The sequence below is a fragment of the Corapipo altera genome, unplaced genomic scaffold (genome assembly GCF_003945725.1).
Source record: "Corapipo altera isolate COAL_440 unplaced genomic scaffold, ASM394572v1 61411, whole genome shotgun sequence".
Classification (NCBI taxonomy): Eukaryota; Metazoa; Chordata; class Aves; order Passeriformes; family Pipridae; genus Corapipo; species Corapipo altera.
This window is the reverse complement of record NW_020884875.1, coordinates 1318135-1345958: the sequence shown is the minus strand read 5'-3', so window position 1 is coordinate 1345958 and position 27824 is coordinate 1318135. Positions and strand designations below refer to the sequence as shown.

The window sequence follows — 27824 nt, the reverse complement described above, 5'->3', positions numbered from 1 at the left end:
AAGTATACTGCTTTATTTCTGCTACACCTACTCAAACTTTGGATGAAGTGTTTAAATTGCACAACAGCTGTCACAACCTGCACTGGAAAGGAGCCTGAACCTCAGCAAGAGACTAATAATCTCCTAAATCATCCTCTAGTAACACTAAGGATGATGAGAACTGCAAAGACCAGAAATGCCAGGGTACAGACAAGACAAATACCATTACTTATCTGGATTTCTTTACATACAACATGGAAAAAAAAAAAAAAGAAAGAGAGAGAGAAAATGTAGGACAACCCCAAGCTGTTTTTAAAACTTTTGCGAAAAACAAAAAACCCTGACAATATAAAGGAACTTTAAAGATGTGAAACATTATGTAACATCCCATGAAATCCAAAATTTAACAGGACTTTTTATTTTAAAATTGAAATACATTTGACTGAAAAAAGTGAACTGTTTAGTCAGACCAGTTAATAAAATATAAAGAAATCCTATGCGTGGGCAATTGAAAACAAGAAATCTTTCCTCACATACAGATTGCCAAAGAATTGTCTGCTGTAGGCTTTCTCCTTCCTACCCCCTCACAATTTTTGTCTCCTATGGATGAAAGATTTGTTATCACTCTCAAGGAGAACAAAATACCCAACTACAAGGCTAGGGGAGAGATGACAACTCCTTGTAGGAATATACACAGAACAGCTGCAAAGCTGGGCTCTCTTCTCTGAGGAACTGGTAATAGAGTCTAACTAACAAGATCTGCAAGCACTCCCAATATGTTAGTTTTCCCCCTTTTGAGGAAGGAAGAAGTGTTTCTATCAGAAGACAACTTGTTTTTCCCACAGGATGCTTCACCTCTTGCCTAAGTGCATCTTATACATTGAATGTGAAACTCAAATCCTCAGCATAATTAAAAAAGCATGCACAAGCACACAAAACCAGCATTCCCAAGCTTAGTATGTGTCACATCTGTCCTTATCCCATAAGAAAAAGTAAACACAAATATTAATATTACAGTTTAAGTATTATAATACCCATAATCCTTCAACTGTAGAGACAGAAATGCGTGGAGAGGGCTACCTTCTCTTGGCACTGTTTAAAGGAGGAAGTCACCTCTCACAGGGTGTAATTATTGGAATTTATGCAAAAAGAGGTCAGCATCCTGATTCAGCAGAGCTTTACGACAACTGTTCATTTGCCAGAGGGGGGATAAAAGGAAGCACCATTAATACTCTTGATAGGAAGTGACTACTAGAAATTCACTAGGGAGCATGAAGACACTTCAAAACTGTATTTCTGCAATGAATCACAGGTATTAACAAGAAGCATTCTCTACTAATAGTGGCATTTCTCTGCTTTCAGAACAAATGTGGTAATAAATACCGAGAGCTGTCCTTATATAGCTGCAGCAAGTTAGTAGCAGAAAAGTGCTTAACTCCAGGGATACTCAACAGCTAATGCTGATCATGTGCTTTTAACCATTAGATCCAAAATTAAATATCTAGTCCTCCATCTCATCTGCCTTTAGCTTAATGCTAAGAAATGGCCTTGAGGAATACAAGCCACAATAACATCTTTAGGTTGGTGGTAAACCTATCTAGTTCAAACAAGAGACATTGAAGTGGTGGTAATCTTTGGCCTCAATAATTTCACTGTGACTGTGTTTTAATACACAATACAATCTTTAGGTTTAAACGTAGGAAACAGATTAGGATAATCTTCCCCACTGATTTGCTGCGAGATTTGTGGAAACCACAGTAAACAACAATACCGATATTTTTTCCCTTTCATGAAATTGCATTAAAATCAGAGTAAGGCCTTTCAAACAATGTTACAATTAACTCCTTGAACAGCCAAAGATCCAGTGATGCAACAGCGAAAAGTCGTAGTTTCACTAAGTAAAACTACAAGTTTACAGTACAACCATATATAAATCCCATTAATGAGAGTCATGCTAATAAGAGTCACTCTTTACTGATTGATAAGTGTTGAATTCAATTAATTTAGGTGTCAAAAATCTCGCGTCTCTTTCAGAACACCCTGAGAACCCTCCATCTCACACAAAGCAATTCCAGAGCAAAGCGCAACTCATGTTGTCAACTAATTCCCCCTTCCCCTCCCAAAAATACTTCAAAAAACTTTTTTAACCATGAGAGGTTACAGAAAATATTTACAGACTCTATGCCAGATCTGACAACATACATGGGGGGAAGGGGAAATGAAAAAAGGGTCTGGAATGCAAAAGAGTCCTGTTGACGCTAGACACTTAAAACCTCCTTTGTGTGAATACACCTACTCACAGGGAAAAATAAGGGGCCCCAAAGAACAGCATCATCATTATTCTCTGGATGATCTCTTTGTAAATCACAAGCCCTGCTCGACCCGGAAACACAAACCTAGCAGCAGCCAGCACTACAATGCAGCCAGAGGCATCAACACTAATGTATCCCTTCTGCTGCTCACCTTCAATACCCCACTTTGCAAATGCTTCACGTGCCTGAGCTCCCCTGACCTCCCATTCAATGCTATGAACATCCTCCAACCTAAGCTCTTCCTTAGCACTACCAAAGCCACAGTACTGCCTGGAGGCATTACCCATTGCCCAGCCTCTTCGATTGTTTCCACAGGAAGGCAGCAACCCCACTGTCCTAAAAAAAATATCCACTGAACACTTCACTTCTGACTACCTTCCTATTTCCATCCAGCTGAGCATATTCTTCCACTTCTCAGGCCAAATCAGAAAAGCATGTATGATGTGACCAAAAGCAACAGGAACATTTCCCCACTCTTTATCAGCACAGCTCGGTTCTTCCATCTTGAGTAACCCACCCTACCATAGGAAAAGTCAAATAGAACAGAATTTTTTAAACTCAATGTCACCTATAAAGACAAATAATTCTTGGCTTGGTTAATCCACTATTACTTACTAATGAAAACACACTGAAAAATGCACTGAGAAGCCCAAGCACTACACAAGAGTGGGAGTGATTTATACACAGTTAATCCCACTCTAAATAGAATCAGACATCAGAGATAGCAAGGGCCTTGGGTAACTTAGTACAATCCCACTATCTGCTCACAAATCACTGGCAAAGATGTGCTGAACTGTACAAATTTAAGCATTTGAGCCCAAAAGTTAGAGCTTCATAGATATTGCAACACTAACAAATCTACGGCTATTGCTCCTCCCTCCAGAAGGCTTTGCAGCAACTCTCTACCCTTACACTTCCTTTTGATATTCAGAATTTTCAAATGTTAAATTTCATTTTAATGGATTTTAATGGATTCAGCTAAAGGAGCACCAGCCTCTGTGGATTTCATACAGCCAACACAAACCCAGACAAGAGGGAAGACTGTGGATGTGGGGGATATGTGCAGTTTGTTAAACAGTGTATTCAAATGCAGTTCTTGACAGCGAGGAGAAAGCTTGCAACAAGAAGGCCTTAGACACAGTGAATTACAGGAGAAGGTTTGAGAAAAATCAAAATGTGACATTGCCCTGATCTGTTTACTTGGTATATTAGACAGGACTTTGGGCAAAATTCTAGCTCAAACGAAGTCCAGGCAAATTTGTCATTCACTCATTACATACAACTTTGCTCTGTTCTCACTCCAGTTCTTTTGTCTGGAAATGTCTGTCAACACACACCCAGCTCAATGAAGAGCACAGCAAAAGAGACAAGACTTGCATGAACTGGAACATACCACTGTCTTTCTCTGCTTTCAATTTCCCTGTCTCTAAAACAAAAAGGCCTCCTCTTGCACGCTCCTCAATTTTGAGACAACTCCTTTAGTTTGGTCATACATAAGACAGGCTGCAGTCTTGAAGACCTTTCCATGTTCAGTGCTTAGTTCAACAGGATGAGACTGGAAATGAAGCATCCAGCTACAACTAGAAAAAAGAAAAATCACTGCAAAATCACACTTGTGAAATGTCAGTTCTTCAATGAGAAACCCACATAGGTAACAGCAGCTAGTACTTGTTTATACTTACTCTTTTCCCAATATTCTGTTATAAACCATCCAACTTCATGTTCTTCAGAATCGACAAACACAATAAACTGTACAGTTGCAGTGTTAAATCTATGGAGAGACATATCCATGACTTTATAGATTAATATTCTGAAATAGCCTAAGGCAGAGCAGTCATCTGTTAGGGTTGGAGATAGAAAGACAGGAACATCAAAGCAATTTACATAAGACACTTGACAAGCCCCACTCCCATAAGTGCCTTGGAAGAATATTCTACTGAAAGTAGTCCAGAAATACCTTCAGGGACTGTGCTGATAACACAGTTCCCCTATTCAGCTATCAAGTTCTTGGGCAGGGAAAATATTTTAGCTGATGAAAATGGAGTTATTTTTTTTTTACACTTCTTAAAAATGGAGAGCTGCATGTGTTTCCATTCCTCAATAAAAAGCACTAGAAATTCAGATATTTTCTGTTCTGGAAGACTATCAGTGCTACGAACTAGCAGGACATCAGCAAGGTGAACACTGGCATCTTGGTAGATAGTATCTGTGGAATGGTACCTCTGCTGCTATTCAACAAGATCTGTCCAGGCTAGAGAGTGGGGCAGAGAGGAACCTCATGAAGTTCTACAGAAGCAAGTGTGGGGTCCTGCAGCTTTTGAGGAATAACTTCATGGACCAGTACAGGTTAAGGGTCTGCCTGCTGAAAAGTAGCTTGGCTGGGAAGGACCTGGGAGTCCTGGTAGACAGGTTAACAATGAGCCAGCAGTGTGTCCTTGTGGACAAGAAGTCCGGTGGTATCCTGGGGTGCATTAGGAACAGTGTGGCCAGCACATGGAAGGAAGTTATCCTCCTCCTCTGCTCAGGTCATATCTGGAGTGCTGTGTCCAACTCTGGGCTTCCTAGTGCAAAAAAGACAAGGAACTACTGGAGAGGGTCCAACAGAGGGCTACAGATATGTAAGGGGCTGGAGCACCTCTTTTCAGAGAAGAGGCTGAGAGAGTTTAGCTTGTTTAGCCTGAGAAGAGACAACTGAGAGGGGATCTTATCAATGCTTATAAATACCTTAAGGATGGGTGTCAAGAAGATGGGGCCAGACTCTTTTCATAGGTATCCAGTGAAGGACAAGGGGCAACAAGCACATATGAAACACAAGAAGTTCCACCTGAATATGAGGAAGACCTTCTTTACTTCTTTACTTTGAACGTGACAGAGCACTGGCTGCCCAAAGAGGCTTTGGAATCTCCTTTTCTGGAGATATTAAAAATCTGTCTGGTCATGATCCTGTGCAATCTGCTTTAGCTGACCCTGCTTTAGCAGGGTGGTTGGACTAGATGATCTCCAGAGGTCTCTTCCAACCCCAGCTATTCTGTGATATTAGTGATAATCAAGTGATTTTTATCTCATTTTCTTCAGGTTCTAGAAACATATTTAATAGCAGCAGCACTAGGTGCTGCACAAATATTGGGGAAGATGTAGTGTTTAAGATACTTCTCCTAGCCTTCACAGACTTATGAATCTTTAGATCTCCCTTTGAGTTATCGTGACAGTGTCTCAGGTAAGGCATTGTAAAAAAGGTCCTCAGGAAGCACTTGAGTGTCAAAACTCCAGAGATGTTTCAGGGTGTTCCAAAGTGCCTTTGGGAAGTCAGACATCTGCAATAACCAGCTGCAGTTCCCTGCCTCTCAGCAATTATGAGTAAAGAAATGGAACACCCTCAACTACCGAAGTTACAGAGTCACAAGCAGACCAGCATACTAATTCTTTTTCTATTGTAATGACTGAGTAAACTTGGCTCTTCCTCCACTTTACCCATTTCCCCTATATATAGAAAAACTAACCAAAAAAACCAAATCTTGGTTTACAATATTTTGAGTACTAGCAATGGCTTCCAGGCATAAAACCAAGGGAAGGCTATGACAGCTTTAGAAAATATATACAAGTTATTACAGCATTCATCTTAAATGCAAGATCTGCCTGCAGAGGAAAGACTTGAGTAAAGACCTAAAACTTCCCAGGAAGATACACTAACCACGAGTCTCTCTCCTTCAGAGGTGATCACCTCAAGTTCAGCACACTGACTACCACCATCATCTTCCAGGCATTACCGGCCATCCTGTCCTGGACCTCAACACAAGGGAAGGATGCTTTCTTTCATTGCTGTGTCCTTCCCCTCCAGCAGTCCTTGGCAAGTACCTGGGCTGGTGGCTAGTCCTAAGTGCCAGAGGGGAGCTTTATTTGCTCCCACAATTCACCAAACTTCCTTATGTCTCTGAGAGTTTGACTGTGACAAGCTCTGTTCTAACATATTACCTGAATTGCAGTTATTTGCACTACTTCCTCTGTATCCTAAAAATCCATGATTAGATGACTCTCCAAATGAGACTCCAAACAACAGCTAGGATTGACGACTCTGAAAACAAGGCTCAAGCTACCTCAAATGCAGAGCTTTCACCTGCACACATTCACATGCACCTAGAAAGTAACTCCAAAAAATGCTGGCAAGTGAACAGGCTTTTCAGACATGCAAGAAGTATATACACAGTATGAGAGCCAACCACTCAAATCTATAACCCCAGAAAATGATACAGATTGCTATGCTTCCACCTTGGAATTTTCAGTAGTCTACTATGTCTACCATTAAGTAAGACACCAAAGCTTTGAATTTATTTGTTCTAGTTTTCCTTGTTTTTTTCTCTGTAGTTATTCCAAGCATTACCCCTGTGCAAAAAGAACTAGCCCACAATCAGCTCCCAAAAGGAATGTGATTAGGGTATTGTTGCAGTAGGATTTAGAAATTACCAACATCTTACACAAGAACTAGCTTTTATGTTTCTCCAATCACAGCTTCTCCCTCAAAAAAGACACAAAGTCCTCAGCAGAGAAGTGGAGAAGAAAAAGTGCACAAACAAAGAGAAAAAAAAAGAAAGAAGAAGATGAGGCAAGTCAGTGTACCCTCTTGTGAAATGCTTACATCGCTTCATGAGATGAGTAGCCTCCTGCCTAGTCTTCTCTCCACTTGATGTTATCTATCTATCTCTTGGTTCATGGAAGCAGAGGGGAGGAGGCAGCATTTTATTGCTTTGCTAGCGGATACACTCATGGAAGAGGGAAGAGAATAGCAGAGGGCCAGTATTTTTAGAGACTGGAAGGATGGATGCCTGTTACCGCATAGGGACTTCTTGGCACTGAGCTTGGCTCCAATTCGAGAACCCTGAGATCATACCAAGTGTCATCCTACTCACATGCTCTTTCACTCTGGTTCATATGGCTGTTATGCGATTCTTCTATTAGTAAATAAAATCTCACTGACAGCTTTGCATGAGTGGCCCAAGACAAGAGCCAAGCAGGTCATTGACAGATATTTACTGAATTCAGTTACACCTAGTTAATCCCAGACATCACAAAACCTTTCTAAAATGGTGTATATGTAGTTTTTAGTGTTTGATTTTTTATTTTTTTTTTTTTTTTTTTTTTTTATTTTTTTTTTTTAGATAAGGCACACTAATCTTCAACACGCTGGGGTAAAGGAGAAGGGAAAAAAAGGAAAGAAGAGACTAGAGTTTCTACCAAAGTAGCACTAGAGTGGAAGCGTTTTGTATCAGTTCTGTAATAAGCACATTCATATTCACTATAGAAACAAACGGGAAAATTTTTCAGAGATCTGAAACGCTGTTAAGGCAGAATTTAACGACTCTCTTCATATGGATAAAGTCAAGAATGTCACAAGTGGCAACAGCAGACTGTAGATGGTTCGTGCTGCCAAACGCAGCGCAAGAGAAAAATCTTTCCCGTGCCCTGTGGGAAGTTAGAAGCACGGGTTCCTGGTTAAACTCGATACGATTCCTTAAGCAGACTACCTAAATTTTTTTTAGCAGCTACAGAAAATCTGGATCCTTTAAGCCCGCGTTGCCAAGGGAAGGTGCAGCCCCTCTGTGTGCCCGTGGGGTGCGAGGAGCCGGGGGTAGCAGCGGGGCGCGGGGAGCCCTTCCCCGGGCTCCCCTCAAGCCCCCGGGGAGAGCACCGAGACACCCTTTCCGATCGGACCGAGGAATTTGAGGGTCCCCCCAGGAGCGTATTTAATCCCATCAGGGCGCCCCGGGAGCGGCACCGCCGGGGCTCAGCCGGACCCGGCTGTCAGGGACCGGCGACCTCCGACCCTGGGCGGCGGGGGCAGCTCCGCCCGGGGCTCAGGGAGACCCCCGAGAGGTGGGCAGGGGTGCGGGGAGGGGGACCGGCGGTGCCACCGCTCAGCCCCGAGGGCAGCTGTCACTGCCCGCCACGCATCTTGTGAGGAAAGGAAAAAAAACCAGACAAAACATGAAACCACGAAGTAAATAAAAAGAAATAGCCAAGCGCCGGTGACTCACGGGCTGCGTCCCCGCGCTGCTCTCCGCTCCCCCCGCACCGGCCAAACGGGGCTCTCCGGCAGGGAGAAGGGAGAAGTTCCCTCCTGTTGCACCCCGCGGGGGGTTCCCCCGCTCGGGCTCCTCGGGGGGAAGCGCCCGGCGGCCGCGGAGCCCCCGCGCCGGGCGGCGGAGGCGGGAGCAGGTGGGCGCCGCACACAAAGCCCCATTCACAGCACCCGCCGCCGCCGAGCGCGCACGGACCCTCCTCCTCCTCCTCCTCCTCCTCTTCCCGCCGCCGCCTCCCGCCGAGCCGCGCTCTCACCTCGTGGAGCAGCCACGTCCCGCTACGCCCGCGCGAGTGTCCCGGGAGCCGCGCACGGAGCGATCCGGGCGCTGCCGAAAGGCGGAGCGGCGGCGCCCCGGGACACTCGGGGGCGGGATGGGGCGGGATGGGGGGGGCGGGACATCACCGCGCGGCCACGTGACCGCGGGGGCTCCGGCCCCCCGCGGGGAGGGGGGGTTGCGGAGAAGGGACGCGGGTCCGTCTGTGTGCCTCTGCCCGGAGGAGGGGCTGCTGAGGGGAAAGGGTCCGCTGGAGGGGCTTGTGGGGGTCGCTTCAGGGAGACCACCCTGCTGGCTCAGGGCTGGAGCCGGGGGTATGTGGAAGGGGGGTGTATGGAATCACGGAGTATCCCGGGCTGGAAGGGACCCCCTGGGAATCATCAAAGTCCAGCTCCAGGCCCTGCATGGAACAACCCCAGGAATCACACCATGTGCCTGAGAGCATTGTCCAAGTGCTTCTTGGACTCTGTCATGCTTGGTGCTAGGGAGTGTATTCCAGTGCCCAACTACCCTCTGAATAGTTTTTCCTGATGTTCAACCTAAACCTCCCTCAGATTCAGCCTCCCACTAAACCCTAAAGTCCTGTCACTGGTCACCAGAAAAGAGGGATCAGTGCCTGCCCCTCCTCATGAGGAAGTTGTAGACTGTGATGTGGTTTTCCCTAAGTCTTCTCTTGTCCAGGCTGAAGGTGGGTGACAAGCTGCTGCCACCTCTGGATGCCTTCAGGTCTCCCCAGGAGAAAGCTGGGGGTGGGAGGCAAATGTGTGTCAAATTCTTCAAGAACCACAAGTGCCTCAGCACATGTGGGAAGTCCTGAACTTTGGTTCTCTCTAAAACTTCCCTGTGCATCAAATTCCTCTTTCTCAGACTCCTAGGTAGGAAGAACTGCTTCAGAAGAAAGAAAGTGTGCTGTGACTATTGTAGTGCTTGGTTAAATAGTAGCTAGAGGTCAGAGAATCACGAGTGGGCTTTATAGGTGTACCAAGGTTCTAATTCACTGGATGTGCTTCAGAAGTCGCTTTTCTGTGTAGGCCAAACCCTTCTTCTTAATGCTGAACCTCCAGAGTGCCCTTTCTTGAGTATTCTGGCAAGCTGATGGAAAACCGCCTTGATATCTCACCAAAAAGATCACCTATGCAACACCTTGGGCAATGTGTCAACAAATTAACCTGTTAAACGAGTTGGTGAGCCTCTGCCTGTAATCTCACCACAAAAGTCCTACCAGTGCTGCTGCCCATCATGTCCTCCCAGAGCTGCTTCCCATGGTGTCCTGCTCATTTACTGGTCCCACTCACCACAACTGGGTTCCCTGCCTGAGAAGTTCTCCTTCAATCTCTGTGACTACTCTTATCTTCTTTGTTCTCAACACTATCCACACCTTCTAAAGTGGCAAACAGTACAGGGAGGAAATGAGCACTTCAAAACTTCAGATCTTTATTGTAATAGTGGCAAGTATTGTTATTAAACAAATACACTTGATTATCACCAGAAGCACACTTTCCTCTGCTAATCTGCAGTTTTTACCTTGGTCAATTTGTTCTACATGTGTTTTACCTCTGAGAATAGCCATCATTGTGCCACCACTGTTTCCTCTCTTTTTTCTTATAAAAAGGACACACCCAAAAATGTTAATCTAATATAGTTAACGATGAGAACTTAATTCACACGAAATAGAAAAAACCAGGAAAATTAAACTTTCCCTGCAATGCTAGCTCATCAGCTACAAAGCATGTCACATTTAGTATTGAATTATTTTTAATTACTGTTATTTTTAAAAGCCAAATATATGTGTACAGTATGGTTAGAAAGTCTCCTAAGTACTTGTACCAACACCAGCAAAATTCTGCATGATCATGTGTTTCTAACATGAAAATGTTAGTTAGTCACTGTCTCTTGCATTTGAATAGTTTGACCAGGTAGGATTTTTATTTCCATTTTCAATGCCAGCATATAATAAAGAAGGAGTTTGGATATGTTTGCATGGGATGCTCACATATAAAATGACACATGAATAATAGATACTACCTTCTGTCTACAGTATTATAAAATGCTCAGTTCTTGAGAACTGGGAAATACCATATTTACTGATTCCCAGAGAAGAATTGTTCATCATCTGTGGACTAGGATAAAGGCTTTGGGCTTTGTTGTGACAGCAAGCTTAAATGCGTTAAACCAAACTGATCCCTCTGACAGAACCTGACTGCCCTCTAGGTTAAGTCTCCTTGCATGGAACACTGTTCCTTAAACTTTTCTTTCTGAGCCCCCTTTTGGGTTTCCCTCCAAGGGTCAGGCATTACCTCTCCTTCAAAACACGCCTATGTAATTTTGGGGCTGAAGCCTCTGCAGCCAGAGGACAAGGCTGGGAGCTGGGTGAGCTCAGCTCTATTTCAAATTTTGCCCTCAGTGTGCTGTAGGACTCTCATGTTTTTCCACCTGTGCTTCTACTATGGGACATACACAACTTTTTGAGAGTTTCATTGAATGCTCAGCGTAAGCTAACAGAAATCGTTAGTAAGACAAAGAGAATCTAATCTGCAAGAGACAGAAGGTAAAGTACATCCTACACAAGCAGCTTCTTTCAAAATCTAAGTATTAGCACGTCAGCTGTGTCACAGCCTTCGCGAGTCCCTCTGTTCCTTTGTAGAGCAGGCATGAGGCGAGGATGGGAGACGAAAAGAACATCCTCGTCTGCTCATTCTCCTGGAAAATGTGAGGGGTTGAAGTCAGTTTTGACTGGGAGTTGGCTGCCCATGGTGAGGACGTAATGAAACCACCCATGCATTCCTCACCACTAGTCCAGAAGGGAGAGGCCTGGAAGTGGCTTAAAGATGTCTTTAATCACATCTTCTCACTCTGTCTTGATAGCATCTGCTAATTAGCTTACTTGTTAATTTTTTTTTTATTATTCCACTCCTGGCTAGTTGTTAAAATTTTTTCTGCTGCCTCTGGCTACTGCCTTTGGCAGAACACAAAGCACTGGTCACATCTCAGCCTAGAAATTACTTGCAAAGGAAATCACACTCCCAAGCTGGCTGATGATTTCCCTGCTTCCTTCAAGCAGCTTAAACCTGTTCTATCCCTTGTTGGACTTGTTCTGATCTAATTATTTTCAATTGGAGTCTAATTTGTTTTACTAATACTGGCTGTTATTTTTTGGTGATGTACAATTTAAATAAAGTTTGGGTTTAGATTTTGAGACATAGTTTTTTCCCAGACTGTTCCTTGCTTACAGCAAAATATTTTTTTCATCCTTGTAACAGATGTCCCCCTTAAATGCAGGAATCTCTGTGGTAACAAGCAGGGGAGTTAAAAAGTGTCATTTTTATCTGCTCCCACCAGAGCGCTTTCTTTTTTTAATAACTTGTTAGCACAGAAAGGAGGTGCTTGATGGCTCTTCACAGTATGGTATGTTTCAGAAAACTTGGTTGAGAATTTTTTGCCTTTACTGTTTCTGTGCTCTTGATATGGCAGCTACAATAGGCCTGACAGGGTCAACACAGGGAAACACTAGAAATTTAAGAAACTCACAACTGGAGCTGCTCAGACTGAGTTCTCAACTGAGACAGAATCTTCAGAGAGAGGAAAGCCTACCTAGGAACTTCTTTTACTTTGAACTGAACTTTCAAAGGGTTAAGGAAAAATCCAGTAGTACTTGCAGGGAAATATCTAGATTATTTCAATTCATTTGGAAGATGGGTATTTCCTCTTCCTCTACCAACCTTCCTTCTTTCTCATGGTTTTTACATCTGCACTCTGCTTCTTGCACCTTTCTGCATGGAGTGCTAGTTTATGGGACCTCTTCATGGTCCCAGGTGACATTTCTAGGAGAGCTCCAGAGAAATTCAAGTTGTTTTGCCTTTGTGATTCTTCCTGCAAAGGAGGACCCTGCTTTGCCATGGCCACAAGTGGCACCATGAGGCTGGAGTGCCCTGCAAATCTGAATACTCCTCTTCGACAAAGGAACAGAAATCAGGAGCCAAGGGAGGAGGCCAGGCTGTCTGTGTCACTGTTGCTAAGTCCTTCAGTGGTTTTGCCACAGAGATCAGCTGAACCCTGGGGAACTGGCCTTAAACAGCAGCCTTACCTGGCTGGGACTGAATAGATGTTCCAGTTAGGAAAAAGAACAATCCCCCAGAAATGTAGCTTACTTTTCTCTGCCTGTGAGAAGAAGGACATTATCTGCCTCTGGATATAGTTTTCATTTCAGTTTGTAGCTGCTGGAATATACAAAAGGGATTAATGCAATCCTTCTTAAGTACAAAGAGTAAAAATTGTCTTACTTTTTCCTTTCTTTTTCTCACATTATTATGGAGATCTGTGCTTGCATGTTAGTGCCTTTGATATGAAAGTGCTTTTTGCAGGTTTAACTAGGAGTAAAATAGTTTCTTGGCCTTTTCACTATCATTCAGTGTAAAATAAGTTTATCTTTTATATCTTCCCTATAGGGACAAACTCAGTGTGGGGGTGGGCTTGATGATCTAATGCACTTTCCCACAGAGCCCCAGAATCACTCCATATCATATTTAATTCTGAAATTACTTTAAAAGCACAAGTCCATGGAAACAAAAAAAGAGGATTACACACTCCTTACACAAGCAGATTGAGCTTGAAATGGCAGAGCATCTATGTGAATAATTTAAAAAGGGAAAAGTGTTTAATTTCTTCTTATAGAAAAGCTCATTGAGTAGAAAGACAATTGTCCAAACAGGCAACAAAACCTTTGGAGGTCAAGAACAAAGCTTTGTTAAAAGCCCATCCCAGAATCAACAGGGCGTATTTCAGGTTCAATACCATGAATACTGTTTATGTGTAGCATCCTCTGCTTTGTCTTTTCTGCCAAGAATGCTTCCTTCTCATTTGCACGGGGCCATGGAAATCCTGTGCATTTGGGCTTGCTCAAGTTTTCTCCATTCTTCCACAAGCAAGAGGAAGGTTTTTCTCTCTGCTTGGCCACACAAATACAGATGGGAACCTAGATTACTTATGAAAAAATTCTCTGCTTCCCAGACTGTGGGCAACCTAGAGGCTTCCCTGCAAGCCTGAGATTTCTCAAAAGCCTGATGGGAACATCTATGTGAAGCCACCAGACTACCACAGACCAGGGAGAACATACCTTGTGGAGGGCTGACTCCACCCTTCCACAAATATAAAAAGCTCTTTGAAGGCACACCACTGAAAATCCTGAAAGGCCAGTTGCCCAAGAACAACCAAGAAGAAGATTATACTAATCTGAGCATCACTAAAGAGCAAGAGTCCTAGTATTTAATTACACTGGTGAGCACCTTGATTATGTTGTAATTGCACAAAAGTCAAAGCAGTTCCCACAGGAAGAGGCAGCTCTGTGTCATGTACACTCCACATAGGAGTGCAGAGAGTTGCTTTGTCGCGCTCCAAAGTTTCTATTCCATTCAGAATTTGTGGATCAATTTCCTCTTCCAATTCAAATCTGAGAAAAACACATCCCTGCGTATTTTATATGGCTATTTGCATTACAGAGAAACCAAGCACCTTGAAAATGACATTTCGAACTGCTTATTTTCTTCTCTTTGCTCCTTACAGGATTTCTTAATGTACTTAGGTGCAAAATCCAATACGCATTCTATCTTGTTAACACTCTTCCAGGTTTTGGAAAAGAAGTTTCCTTACATCTCCAGAGGAACCAAATCTCACTTTGTCAATCAACTGTTTTATTTTTTCAAACGCTTCCTCTGATGCAGAAACTTTCAGACCGTATTTTTATTTCTATGAGTCTTCATTTATTTTGAGGCTTTAAGATCTTACTTTTGTGTGTATAAGTCAGAACTTGTTTAAGACGAAAAAGAGAAAACAAAATGCAAGGTTTCTTTTCACAGTATCAAGTTAATTGAACTTTGGGTCTGATTCATATTTGCATGTGAAGTCCCCTGCCTCTGCTGAGGTTGGTGTAAAAGAGTGTTAGACATTATTTTTTATTTCTCAGAGATGGTTACAGCATTTATCCTGGATCACAAGAAAAAATATCAAAGGGTTGGAAAGTGGGATGGGATCCAAGTTTAAGACCGCGATTTAGTGTGGAGACATTGGAGATTTCTGCACTTTGCACAAGGACGGATATAAATCTTAGGTAATCCTGCTCCAGCAGAGAGGCTTTGCATAAGGACTTCTACAAATGAAGCACCTAATTACCACCAGATATGTAGCAAACAGAGGAGTGAGAGTAAATCTTTGATATGCTGTACCAGTTCTTACAGATTTGACAAACCAAAACATCACAGAGGAGTATGATTGTACTTAGAAGTTTACAAATATGGATCCAATGGCAGAGTTTCATGAATTGATGAGGTCTGGGTTTGGCACTATTAAAGTTAAAAAAAGCCAAAGCCACATTATCCAGAGTATAAATTCACTCGTCTCAATAGAAATCATTCATAACTTCTTGAATTGATGTCATCAAAGTGATTTCTTCTGTCCAGTAGAGCTTTTTTCACATGGAATATCATGCATCTGTACAATACTTTGCTTAAATGTCCTCTATTCTCGCAGTTTTACACTGTGCTCTTGCTCTTTTGCTTGAAAATTCAGTCTCAGGCACTTCACTGCCTACCACCAAAATAGCTTCAATCCATCTGTTTAGCAGGGTTCTTCTGGCCTTGAGGGAAGAAATAATTTTCCTGCCCTGGAATGACCCATAGGATCACACCATCCTGTGTGAGAGTTGTGTCAAAAGTTGGAGGTTACCAGCAGAGTGATTGGCCCCTTCTCCTTCCCACACACTCATCCATCCTTCATGACCAGCTGGAGAGTCATGTGTCTGTGACTGAGTCTCAGCCAAATCTTACCCTTCTCTCCCACTCAGAGAAACACATACAGCACAAATCCCAACATGCTCCCACCACAAACCCATCTGCTGCTTTCCAATTACACCAAACATACCATGAGCCTTTATTTTCTAGGAATCATTAGGTTCCTTGTGCACATCAGTGTGAACACCGTGTGGTAGCTGTCTTGATCTGATGCCAGGTTAGACCTGCTAGATTCAAGATGATGTTTGTGCTGAGAGGTGCCTAGATATGCCTAAATCCACCAACAATTACTTTGAAACCATGGGCTGTTATAACTGAGGGTATGCAGAGTTCCTGGAAGTTAATACTCTTAAATTCAACTCCTAATTGGGATCCGCAACATCTTCGAGTTGTTCTTATGTTGTTCTTCCAATAAACAGGAGGCACAGATTTCACTGTGCTCAGACCAGTTCTTTATGAAGAAAGAACTTTTTATTGAGTTTGAACTGCTGCCCAAGAAATGAGAATAAAGCACTTTTTCATTTGCAAGAGTGCCAGCTTATGCAAAAGATCTGGTCTTACAAACAGGTCTGGTGGTACTGACTTCTAAGGAAATATGGAGCCTGACTCTGGAACCTGTTAGCTTTTGCCCTGGGCACTGAAGTCTGTTCTTGCAGGTTGTGAAAGCGAGAGCCCAGATGACAGTCTGGTGCTGCTTTCATTTCCTTTAGCCTTCAGGTTTAATAAAAATTATTAAACACAAAAAATGAACATTTGCTTCTAGTCAGCTGCCTTGCTTCTGTTGCTTTGAATAACAATGTAACTAGTAGGAGAAATGGATACAGTTTATTAATCAACTTTTTAATACATTTAAAAATAAAAGCCAAGAAACTATAGCCTCAGTTTTAAATTATTACTGGAAGGAATGGAATGATTTACCATAAAATGTAATAATAAAGCACAAAAAGTAATTAAGATAGAATTGTTTGCTTGGGTACTTGCTTGCCATTTTATTTTGCTCTGCAATTTTAAAATACAATCTCTGTAAATGAACAGTGTATACATGTTAGCTGTAAGGATGTTGTCAATTCCATTTTAAGTAGTCAAATAACAAAATTATAGCTGCAATTGGATGCTGAAGAGTGGAGACAGATGGATAAAGCAAAATTTTTTTTCTATGAACATTAGATAGTTGGTGATTGTTGGAATGAAGTAAATACCAAGTACCTTAAAATAATTTTTATTGCCTTTTCTCAGCATTTGTTTCTGCAACCATGTGCAGAACTAAGAGGATTTTGTTTAGAAAATTCAAAAATAGGAAGAGTCATGAGAATGTCTGTACATATGAAAGCTTGCAGAATGGTTTGTAAACTAAAATTTTCTGTCATTTTATAAAAAAACAAAAGGTAGGTCACCTTCCACTTTTATCAAATGAGGCAGATTTTTCCTTCCAAACCCCACAACATAATCTTCTCTATGGAGCTGAGGGAGCCGTACTTGAACCAGGTTGCTAAATGGTATATTAAAGTCATTAATTGCAAGTATTTTAAATGAAGATGCTAAAATCTCCATGTTTGAATATAGTTGTATTTTCCGTCATTAGTTGGGCCCATATCTGATTTCTATCCAGAATTTGATTCTTGCTGGGCAGAAGTCTTAGCCTCCGCTATTCTGACTTTTGGAATAAGTTTTATAAACCTTTCTTTGTCTCATTAAATATCCAACAAGTTTCAATTCAGCTCGAAACATCACAACTTCATTAAATTACTCTTAAATTCAGCCTTGTTATTTATTCCAGAATCCTGCACGTGTTTTGCTTTGCCCCTCTGCATGTTTAAGTCCAGCTTGTATATGAAGTTGTGTGCAGAATAAAATTGTAATCGCATTCATCATTATTATATCTGGATAATGTATTCTTCAAAGGTTGCAGTGAGATGGTAGCTGATAGCAATGAGGTGCTGACTGGTGAAGAACACAGTCCCTGATACAGCTTCATCCTTCAGCACAGTCAGTGCTGTGAGACAATGGTTTGAATTACTGTATTTTCTGAAGAAAGCAAGTAGATCCATTTGCCCTGAAAGTCTTGATAAATGTAATTCATGGAATGAGAAATTCCCTTGGGAATGGCAGTCTCGCCTCTGAATTTCATTTTCACTTTTATTTCTGACAGAGCGTTCATGCAGCTTTTGAACTTCAACTCACTTTCTCAGCATCATACCTTTCCAAGACACTGCTCTCAGCTTCAGGAACCTCACTGTCCCACATGCCATCCTTCAGAATACATCAAATCAGGCCTTTTTTCCCCTTGATAATGAATGAATCTAATACCAGTGACTAGCAGGGCTCAGTGAGATACATCTTCCAAGTGAGGACCATTATGGACTGTGCCTGCTTTAGCAAACCATTTGGAGTTTAGGTCCTCATGTTTACACTACCCCAGTTGGGAATTTTTCCTTCAGACAACTTTTGGCCTTGTTCTCTGAACAAAATGTCCCCAGCACAGGTGGTTCAAAGACAGCCAAAGTGCAAATCGTTGATTTAGATCCCTATACTCCCCCCCTCTACGCACACCTTCCAAGGAGCTGGAGCATGTATAACAGGCCTCCGAGATGGATATTCTTCTGAATCTGAATCATATGCACCCAAGTTGCTCTGCAAGTCAAACCAACATGATGGGAGATTAACCCTCTAGCCACGCCAAATCAAAATGTTGATGTAGACACAGTACAAGCTTCCTGACTTATTCTAAATATGATTACTTTAATTCAGTTTAGAAACCAGAACCAGGACAGTCCCTTTATCTTGCTACACTGCAGCAAATACCTGTCCAAATCCTCTCTCTGCTTGTGAGGAGATAGAATTGCACGATATGTATCCATGTATGAAAGCTGTATTAAATTAAATTGAATACATGCCACACCAGACAGCCTTTAAGTCTCAGTTCAGTTCATGATGGAGTGAGATTACTCTCAGTATCTAGCAGAATTCAATCTACAAAGTAGCAGGTATTGTCTTATGCAACTGGTATCCAAAGAAGCATTTGCCCATCAGGAAAGGTTTTGTGCTTCACTAGTCCTTTACGTTAGTCTAGAATGTGATGTTCCTTGTAAAAGGAGTAATTGAACTAAGAGGATAATTTGTTTTAAAAAATCCTTAATTATGTGGCAATTAATACCTGAAATCACTTTGAAAAATGATGCAATTTATCACTGTTTATGCTCTTGGTTTGGTTTGGGATTTTTTGTGAGTTTGGTTTGGTTTGGGTTTTGGTTTTTCTCCTCCCATTTCTTCCTCTCTAGGATGGTTAAAGAACAGTCTCTTCCCTTATGTTCTTTGTTCATTTTGATGATCAGTCTCAGGGTAAGAAAATTAACATACAGTTCTGCTTTATGGGCTTCATGCTTTATGTGGAATTGCATTTAACATCAACAATTTTATTTCATGAGAATATTTTTTTAATCAAGAACTTTGTGAAAAAAATCACAAAAATTTACAAATATCTCAATTTTATGCCAATTTAATCTAATACAATAGATTATCTTCTCATTTGCATGGATGATTTTGGATTTTACATTTGAAGTTCCTTTAAAGTGGATCCAATTATATTTTCACTGTTTTCTTGCCTTGGTGTACATAAGAACCTATCCATGTGCTCCATTATTTCCCTCAGCTAATATTTGATAGGTTTCTGGTTAAAGAGCCAGACCTGCTTCCATTTACAAGGTTACAGCTTCCAGTAACATTAAACCATATAGAGACTGGATCTTTAGGTATTATATCATTATTAAAACTAATTATTGGAATGTTAACAAAAGCTGAGTAAACACTGAATCCTAAGTTCGTGACTATATCCTTCACTAGCATTCCAGCCATACCAGTATAAATGGAAGATTTGAATGCTCCTTTTCATTGGTTGCGGGTTTTTAATTCTCCTTACTTACCAGCTCAGAATCTATGATCTACAAAACAAAATAAATTAAGTGGAAACCCTAATAATCCAAAATCATGATGTACCATTAACACAGAGCAACTTATCTGATTATGCACTTGCTCTTTGGGTTACGTTGCATCACAAAAGACCAGCTCAAAACTGGCTAAGCACACAGCTAATCCAGTCACATCTTTGCACAGAAATGCTATAATACTTGTTAGTGAAAGGAAACTATCCTTATAAATTGCACTGTCAATAAGAATTCTTTTTAGTGCATATCCCATCAACTGATAATTGTTAGAGTATTAAATTTGGAACTGCAGAAGAGGTTCATTGCTACTTTCTGGTCTTTGAAATTCTCAAAGGGTAAACTTTCATTTACAGAATTAAAATGAAAAAACACAAATGGCCAGAACTGATAATGATACTAAAAGCAGTTAAGAACCAATCCTGGAATTTCCATTTGCTTAGATTACTTCTTCTCATGGAAACAGTTCTACTAAAACAGAACAGATTATAGATATAAGAATGGGATGCATAAATGTCAGAAAATGATCTAAAACCTGTAGTGGTGTGTGCATTATGTCTAGTTGAAAGCATTACAACACATAGTTAGATTCTTCAATCTTTTTATTTAATAAAAATTCATCATTCTAAGCCTTTTCTTTACCTGACATGAAAGTGCTCTGAAGATGGGCAAAAGAGAGTGTGTGCTTCTCATCATATCTCAAGGTAGTGGCAGGTTGAGACTATTGATAGCTAATCAATAAGACCAATTTATATTTAGTTTAAATTTTAATCAGTAGGAACATATCCTATGATTTTATTGCTCTGAGATGATATGAAATCCATAACAAAAAATATATGAAGAACATTAAATGCTTCTGTTGGATATATGGATTATCTCTATTAAACTGGAAATTCAGTGTATAAGATTCTTTCTAAGCCTATTTCCTTGGGGCTATAAATCAGGTGTGCAGGAAATCCTTAGTAGTCTCAAGACCAGCCACTAAACATCCTTTATGCTGACAGTTGTCCTCACTGATCAGAGAACAATTTAGGTTTCATAGCCATTCATCTAAGTAAATTCAAAACCCTTCCAGGCTACATTTGTACGTTTTTGAGAGGATCCTGCATCCACGAGGTTTTCTAAAACATTTCCATTAGTAATGACAATAATTGATGAAGTAGGTTCCTCTAGTTCCTCCCCTTCCTTCACCCTCCCCCACACCTTTTGTCTTGCAGTCTCCAGCATGTTGCTCTCTCTTTTTCTAGATTTTTTCCTTTACACCTCCCTGTCATCCCTTTACCCTCTTCCATGACCTGTGTTTTCTTTTCCCTGTGTGCTTTGCTCCCCTTTGTTTAGCTCTGTTTCTCCCATTCTTGTTTTAACACTCCTCCCCCATTCTCTTTCCTTCCATCCATTCTCTTCACCAGGTGCAGTGTCAGAGAGGGCAGCCTTCATGATGAGATTCAGTTTTTCTAAGGCTGCTGATCATGAACTGATCTTTTTAAAGATTATGTTTTAATTAATACATCTAGATTTATACCCAAGCCTGAGTACCTCTACAATGAGAATCATTACACTGCAAAGCAGACAACTGGAAAAAAAAAGAAAGCTTATGTTTATCAGTTATTCTGAGTAATCATCCAGGCTATCACTGCTCAAAATGTACTACCTTCCCAGAGCATAATACCTTCCTGATGCCCAGATCTCCTTGCTTCCCCCATTAATTACCTCACAAAGCAGAAGAGCACTTGATCAAGCCTTGAAGGTCAAAGGAAGGTGAACAAGATACTATAGCTGATGATAAATTCCCAGTATCTATCAGGCCAGAGTAGTCACAACTTTAATGATGGAACAGAACACAGTCTGCTACTGGGCTTCTCCACTAGCTCATCAAGTAATAGCTGACCTCATGTATACTTGCACTTTCAGTTATTTATGCATTTGGATCTCAGTTGCATTCATATAAAACCTTATTTACATGGTTTTGCCAATGAAATGGGATCTCTGAGTATGTGTAAATTACTTTAATATCTGAAACTGACTCTATGAGGCATTAGAGGAAAGTGGTTGCTGTGCCCTGGCATTTGGCACAAATCCAGAAAGAAATCTTCAAGGCAGATGGATGTCTTTCCAAGAGATGAACATTAGGTCTTGCACGTTACTGGACTGGATAAAAGATTAACTGAGAGAAATTCTGTGATACAGGCTACACCTGTGATGAGATTGAATGTTCACAGTGGTCACTTGTAACCATAAAAATCTATCCATCTTTTTTTTTTCTGCAGATTTTTTATCGTTTGTTTGTTTGTTTGCAAACAGCTCTAGAAGTTATAGCATTGCAACTGTAGGAGAATAAAGATACAGCAATAGTCTTTTCTTGGTTTGTTTTTTACCTTTGAACAGGATTCATATGGAAAATCACAAATAAGGTTTTTAACAAAAATGTCTATCTGATCATCATGGTCTTGTTTTCTCTTTATAAACTCTAATGTTCCTAAAGAACATTTTTGAATAGGAATTTACATACCTTGTTGCTGATAAAAATCATTGTAGTTCAGGTGCTCTGATTAACTTAGTTCTGTGAGGAACAACTCCTGGTCCTTTCCAAAAGGCTGAGATCTGCCTCCCTCAGTCCATCCCAGCCTCCTCTGACTCTGAGGAGTAACAATATGGGAGAGAGGAATACTTGATAACTGTGATTAAGTCCAAATGTTCTATAAATGTTTTGAAAAGCAATAATAAAAGTGTGAAAGTAACAACAGACAACACCGGAGAACCTCTCTTATTGTTCTGAAGATGTCATTCAAATGCAGTTTCTTTTTCTGTCAACCAAAATAAGTTCCTTAGGAACTTGGGTCTAGACTGGGATTTCCTATAGTTTTCATCCTGGATAGATAAGCAGAATGGGTATGCTACTAGCTAGGGGCTGCATCAGCAAATTCTCTCACACAGTGTCAAGTCAAAGATCCCTCTGTGTCTGTTACAAGGTTTTGCAGACTGCTACTAGCCTTGGAGGAGGAGAAGAGGCTGGGAGAGTATGTTTGGAAACTCTTAAGCTAACAATAACCCTGATCTGGATCAACTATAAAAACACAAAGGTCATACTCCAGTAAAACTTCCATGTTGGACTGGAAAAGTGTTCTGACTTCAAAAATCAGGGAGGATTTTACCTAGATAATTCCCCTAAATGCTGCAAAAATATGTACAGCATGGCCTCCCAAACAATTCTGTCAGCTCAGGTGGGGAAGACATGAGCTCACGTCCCAACAGAGTAAGGACTCTTTATGCTGGCCTTGTTACCAAGGAAAAGTAAGAAAGATCTGTAATTCTGCCCTGAAAATTGAGCTGTGTGTGTATTTTTGAGCTGCGGGTATATTTGGTTTAGGTACAGAGCATAATCAATCTGAACTTTAAATGAAAACTCACCTAGCCTGGCAGGAATACACAGATATTGTCCAAGCAGCCAGAGACTGGGCTAGTGAAACTAAAGCCCTGAAGGAATTAAATCTGGCCAGGGTTATGAAGTGCAACAAGAAAAGCTTCTACAGGTACATCAGTGATAAAAGGAAGACTAGGGAAAATGTGGACCCTCTCCGCTAGAAAACAGGAGACCTGGTTACCCGGGATATAGAGAAGGCTGAGGTACTCGACTTTTTTGCCTCAGTCTTCACCAACAAGTGCTGCAACCCCATTGCCTGAATCACAGAAGGCAAATCCATGGACTAGGAGAATGAAGAATGACCTACTGCAGAAGATCAAGTTCAAGAACATCTAAGGAACCAGAAGGTGCTCAAGTCCATGGAGCCTGATGAGATGCACCTGCGGGTCCTGAGGGAACTGGTAGATGAACTAAGTCATTAACCATCATATTTGAGAAGTCATGGCAATCCTGTGAAATTCCCACTGACTGGAAAAGGGGAAGGATAACTCCCATTTTCTTAAAAAGGGAAATAAGGAAGAACTGGGGAACTACAGGCCAGTCTGTCTCACCTTGGTGCCTGGCAAGATCATGGAGCAGATTCTCCTGCAAACTATGTTAAGGCACATGGTAAATAAGAAGGTGATTGGTGACAGCCAATATGGCTTCACTGAGAGCAAAATGTTCCTGGCAATTCTGGTGGCCTTCTACAACAGTGTTACAGTGTTGGTGGATGAGGGAAGAATGACTGATATCATCTGCCTGGATCTAGGCAAAGCATTTGACACTATCCCAGGCAACATCCTTGCCTCTAAACTGGAGAGACATGGATTCCATGGACAGACCACACAGTGCATAAGGAATTGGCTGGAGGAGCACACTCCAAGTGTTGCAGTCAATGGTTTGACGTCCAAGTGGAGACCAGTGACAAGTGGTTCCTCAGGAGTCAGTACTGGGGCCAGCAGTCTTTAGCATCTTTGTTGGTGACATGGACAGTGGGATCAGGGGCACCCTCAATGGGTTTGCTGGTGACACCAAGCTGTGTGGTGCAGTCAACCCTCTGGAGGGAAGGGATGCCATCCAGAGGGACCTGGACAGGCTTCAAAGGCAGGACTGTACAAAACTCCTGAAGTTCATCAAGGCCAAGTGCAAGGTCCTGCACATGGGTGGGGGCAGTCCCAAGCATAAACACAGTCTGGAGAGGGACTTTTCACAAGTCTTCAACAACTGGTCTAGTGAAAGGTGTCCCTGCCCATGGTAGTGGGATTGAAACTAGATGATCTTTAAGGTCCCTTCCAACCCAAACCTTTCTGTGATACTATGATAATATGCATCCAGAACTGACAAATGTAAAGGAGAAAACATAATTCAAAGATTAAATAAAACACTAGACACAACATCTCTACTGAAGATAGTGGCATAAAAAAGGAAACTATTATGAAACAAAAGCAGAAAATTAAGGGAAGGTCATTCTAGGTTTTGTGGGTGTCAGTGCTCATCCCCGGCACCAGCTGTCAAGCAGTTCTCACTGGCTGGCTTTAGGAGCTCATCTATGAGTACTTAGCAAGAAACTGAAGATAAATTAGTGGCATATCCTCATTGTGCGTATTAGTTTTTAAATTCCTTCCTCCATGTTCTGGAAAAGCAATTTAGAAAAGTCTCTCCATCTATTCAACACAATCAAAGTCTTCATAGAGAGAAATTCCCAATGCCTTGAAATCAATCTGCCTGTGATACTCCTTCCCCATCACAGACAATACAGTAAATCCTCATTTGATTCCAGAAAACTGCTATGAAGAACTGCTTTTAGAATCCTTCAAACTTCTGGTTTCCTCCTATTTTGAGAAACATAAAGAGCCATGATGCCAGGAATCTGCATCACCTACCCAGCCACTGGGGAGGTGTTGCCAGTCTGTAGTTTTTAGCAAAATCAGTCATCTGTGTGTCTAACTAGAGGAGGGAACTGCTGACCTTCAGCAACAGACCTTGCCCTTTGTCAGTCCCTTTGTCCTTTTCCTACAGCCCCTGAGGCTGTGAATCTTATTATGCCTGCCCAGAGGGTGATCAATAATGTATTGGCCTTACATTGATTCTGTTCAGCCTCACCACACACAGCAGCAGCATTGACAGAGGAGGAGACTGCCTTGGGAGCAGAATAACTGTTTTCAGCACATCACCCTCAGCAGGGAAACACACATGTTTTTTGAGTTATGAAAGCCTAGACTGTGCTGCTAGAGTGTATTTGAAAGCTGCATATCTTGATACTTGGGACAAAAACAAGAAAGAAGCCAGATGACGCATCACATCTTTTACTTGCTTAAAATCAAGAGTGCTTGACTTGTGAAAATCATACAATTTCTGCATGATCTTTATTCTGGACAGACAGGCACACACAGCCCACTAACGGTGTGCTGGAAAACTCCCAAATTCTTAAGGCAAAGTTAGTCTTGAGCAACATCAGATTAATCCGTCCCAAATAAAATAGAAATGAAATCCTGACAGCATTTTCAAAGGGAATTGTAGCTGCCAGCCATCTAATTATGTTTACATGTTTCTCTGCCCAAAATACAAGTCACAGTACACTGGTGAAACAGGAAACTTACACATTCCACAGGGTCCAGACATCACAGAAACAACCTGAAAAGTTCACACGGCAGGTCAGCTCATCCTGCATTACTTCAACCAGGCACCATGCATTTGTGAGCTGGGAAACTCATTGTCAGTGCAGCCTGGGCAGGACTGCAGACGTGCCAGAAATTGTGCCTAAGAACTGCTTAGAGCTGCGTAGATGTGCAAGTGAGCTGCTGTTTAAAACCACTAGCTGTCTAACATGAATGTGCTAACTATTAACTAGGAATATTACCCTCAGATAATCCCCATTTGAACTGATTTTTCAGTTGTCAGATGTCTTTTATTAGACATCCAGTACAATTCTCAGCTTGTCCCATTTCCCTGACATAACAGTACTTAAAAAGGATAGAAGTTAATCTAAATTCTCTGTTTCAGGAATATAAATTCTTCTAAGTAAGAAAAAAAAAATAAATTTTGCTTTCCAGGCATGGCCACAGGCCCATTAACCTTCAGGCTTTGTTATTCTGAGTTAATTCATCAAATAGAGGGTTTAAATTAGAGACGAGCCAAAATCAGAAACCTGGATCCTCACCAACACACTGACCTTGGGCACGTTTCAGTTATTTTCGAAGCATTTCAGCTGGGCCATTTTCTATAAAAGACCTAAACCCTTGGTCTGGATATGCTGAAACTGCAAAGGGATTCAGTTTCAGATTAAACAACGGAGTTAGAGTTTGCAAAGAGCTGAAACCGAGTTTGCCATTACCAAATGATGACTTTAGGTGACTCTATCTTGATTTTTTTAATCTGGGTTCTTGAAACATTTTGAACATCCAGTTATTTTAGAGAGATTTACACTTCATATCAATTATCCTGTTTAAATACTTTTTCCTCCATAGAACTGTTTAATGGTGGCCAAGACCTCCTTGAAATCAATTGTTTCACAGATAAGTAATGGATTTAATAACAGAAGAACAGTGATTTTGTACATATTAACTCATTTGGCACACTTCAAATTATTTAGAAGTGTAATTTGATGTGTGCAATTCTATGCTTCTGCTTTACCACTGTGCCAGCAATACAATCCACATGATTCACTCAGAGATGTCCACTGAAGTTTTACACTTCAATATGTTCTAAGTAAATCCTACCATTAAGCACATAGCTTTCCCTGCATTTTGGCACCACAAGTAGATGTATCCTGAGCTTTCATCTTGTAATCCAGAGGGCATCCTGGAAAAAACAAGCCATCTGCCATTTTGTATAAGATGTTCATTTAGCCTGCAAGAGCATCTGGCGTGCAGGGTAAGGGTAGTGTCCCTCTGTAGAGTTCACTGACCTAATGGTATCATAACAACAAAGAGTGAGCAAAGATAAATTTTGTTCTGATTTCTGCCTTCTGAATTGTAACTCTGATGATAAGGAAATTATGCATAGTAAATACCAACAGAACTCATGCCCAAAATGAAGTCTGTCTTACACCGGTTTCAGTACTTATTTAATATCGATTATGCTGTCCATTACATTTCAAGTTAAATGTCTCATCATACTAGTCTGTTACAGTCTTTCAGCACAGAAGTCTATACTTGCATCCAGCTGTCCTTAAAATAGCACTCTACCAAGACTTTTGCTGTAACACACTTGCTGTTTACTGGCCTTTCTCTGCTAATGGCTGTGCTTTTTATATGAACACAAAACATACGTTTTTCATTTCCTCAGCGTAGTAAGAAATCTTTTTACAGAAACTGCTGCCTAAGCAAATTACAACTCTATAATATTTCCATTAAGAGATCTTACTTTTCCCAATGCCAAGTGCTTTTGGTGGTGTGTTATGAAGTCCAGAAACATGGAGTGAAAATTGTTCTTGTGACCACAGAAGCATTTTAGAATTTTTTGGTGAGGCCCATATCCAGATCACTTAAATGTATGTTTGCTTTGTGCTTCCTTTTTCCTTTTGTAAGTTAAAGGGATTTAGAAGAGATATAAATTTTTTTCTGAAGATAGTTGTTTAAATGAGAACAGAATAACTTTTACAGGACTTATGTTACACTTCGCCCTGCTGGGGAGAAATAGGTGCATCTGGATGGTAGCTGCACCAGCAGGACACAAATACCTCAATGTCTTTATGTGGATTATTGCTGACCAGTGAAGGCCAGAGCTATCAGTGGATTCTGAGAACCTGGTAAGGTAAGAGACAGGGCAAGTGAAGATGCAAACCCAAGTTCACTTAAGTGGTTAGTCTCCCTTTTGCTCCACGCAAAGCTGCTTCTTTTGGGAATAAAATAACTCATTTGGGTCAACACAGTGCAGAAAAGTGTCAAAAATTTAAAGCTGTCTATAGTAAAACCTGTCTTACAGACTCAAACACATGGCCTGAGAGCCTGATTTATATAAGCACTAGGTGGTTGGCTTTTTTCTACATGCATTGTAGATCTGTGTCAAACTGAACCTCAGATTTACTAGTCAGGTTTTCAGCAACTACAGGTATAATT

At 41.3% G+C, this 27824-nt stretch overlaps 1 protein-coding gene across 2 annotated transcripts in view; it reads right to left on the bottom strand.

Moving 5' to 3' along the window:
- The window catches only part of RAI14 (retinoic acid induced 14), an 87026-nt gene extending 78296 nt beyond the window's left edge, over positions 1-8730 (bottom strand). For both annotated transcript variants that reach the window (XM_027634934.1, XM_027634936.1), the window contains exon 1: positions 8622-8730. The gene's annotated coding sequence lies outside the window, so the exon portion shown is untranslated. The remainder of the gene's footprint in view (positions 1-8621) is intronic.
- Between the last annotated feature and the right edge of the window lie 19094 nt (positions 8731-27824).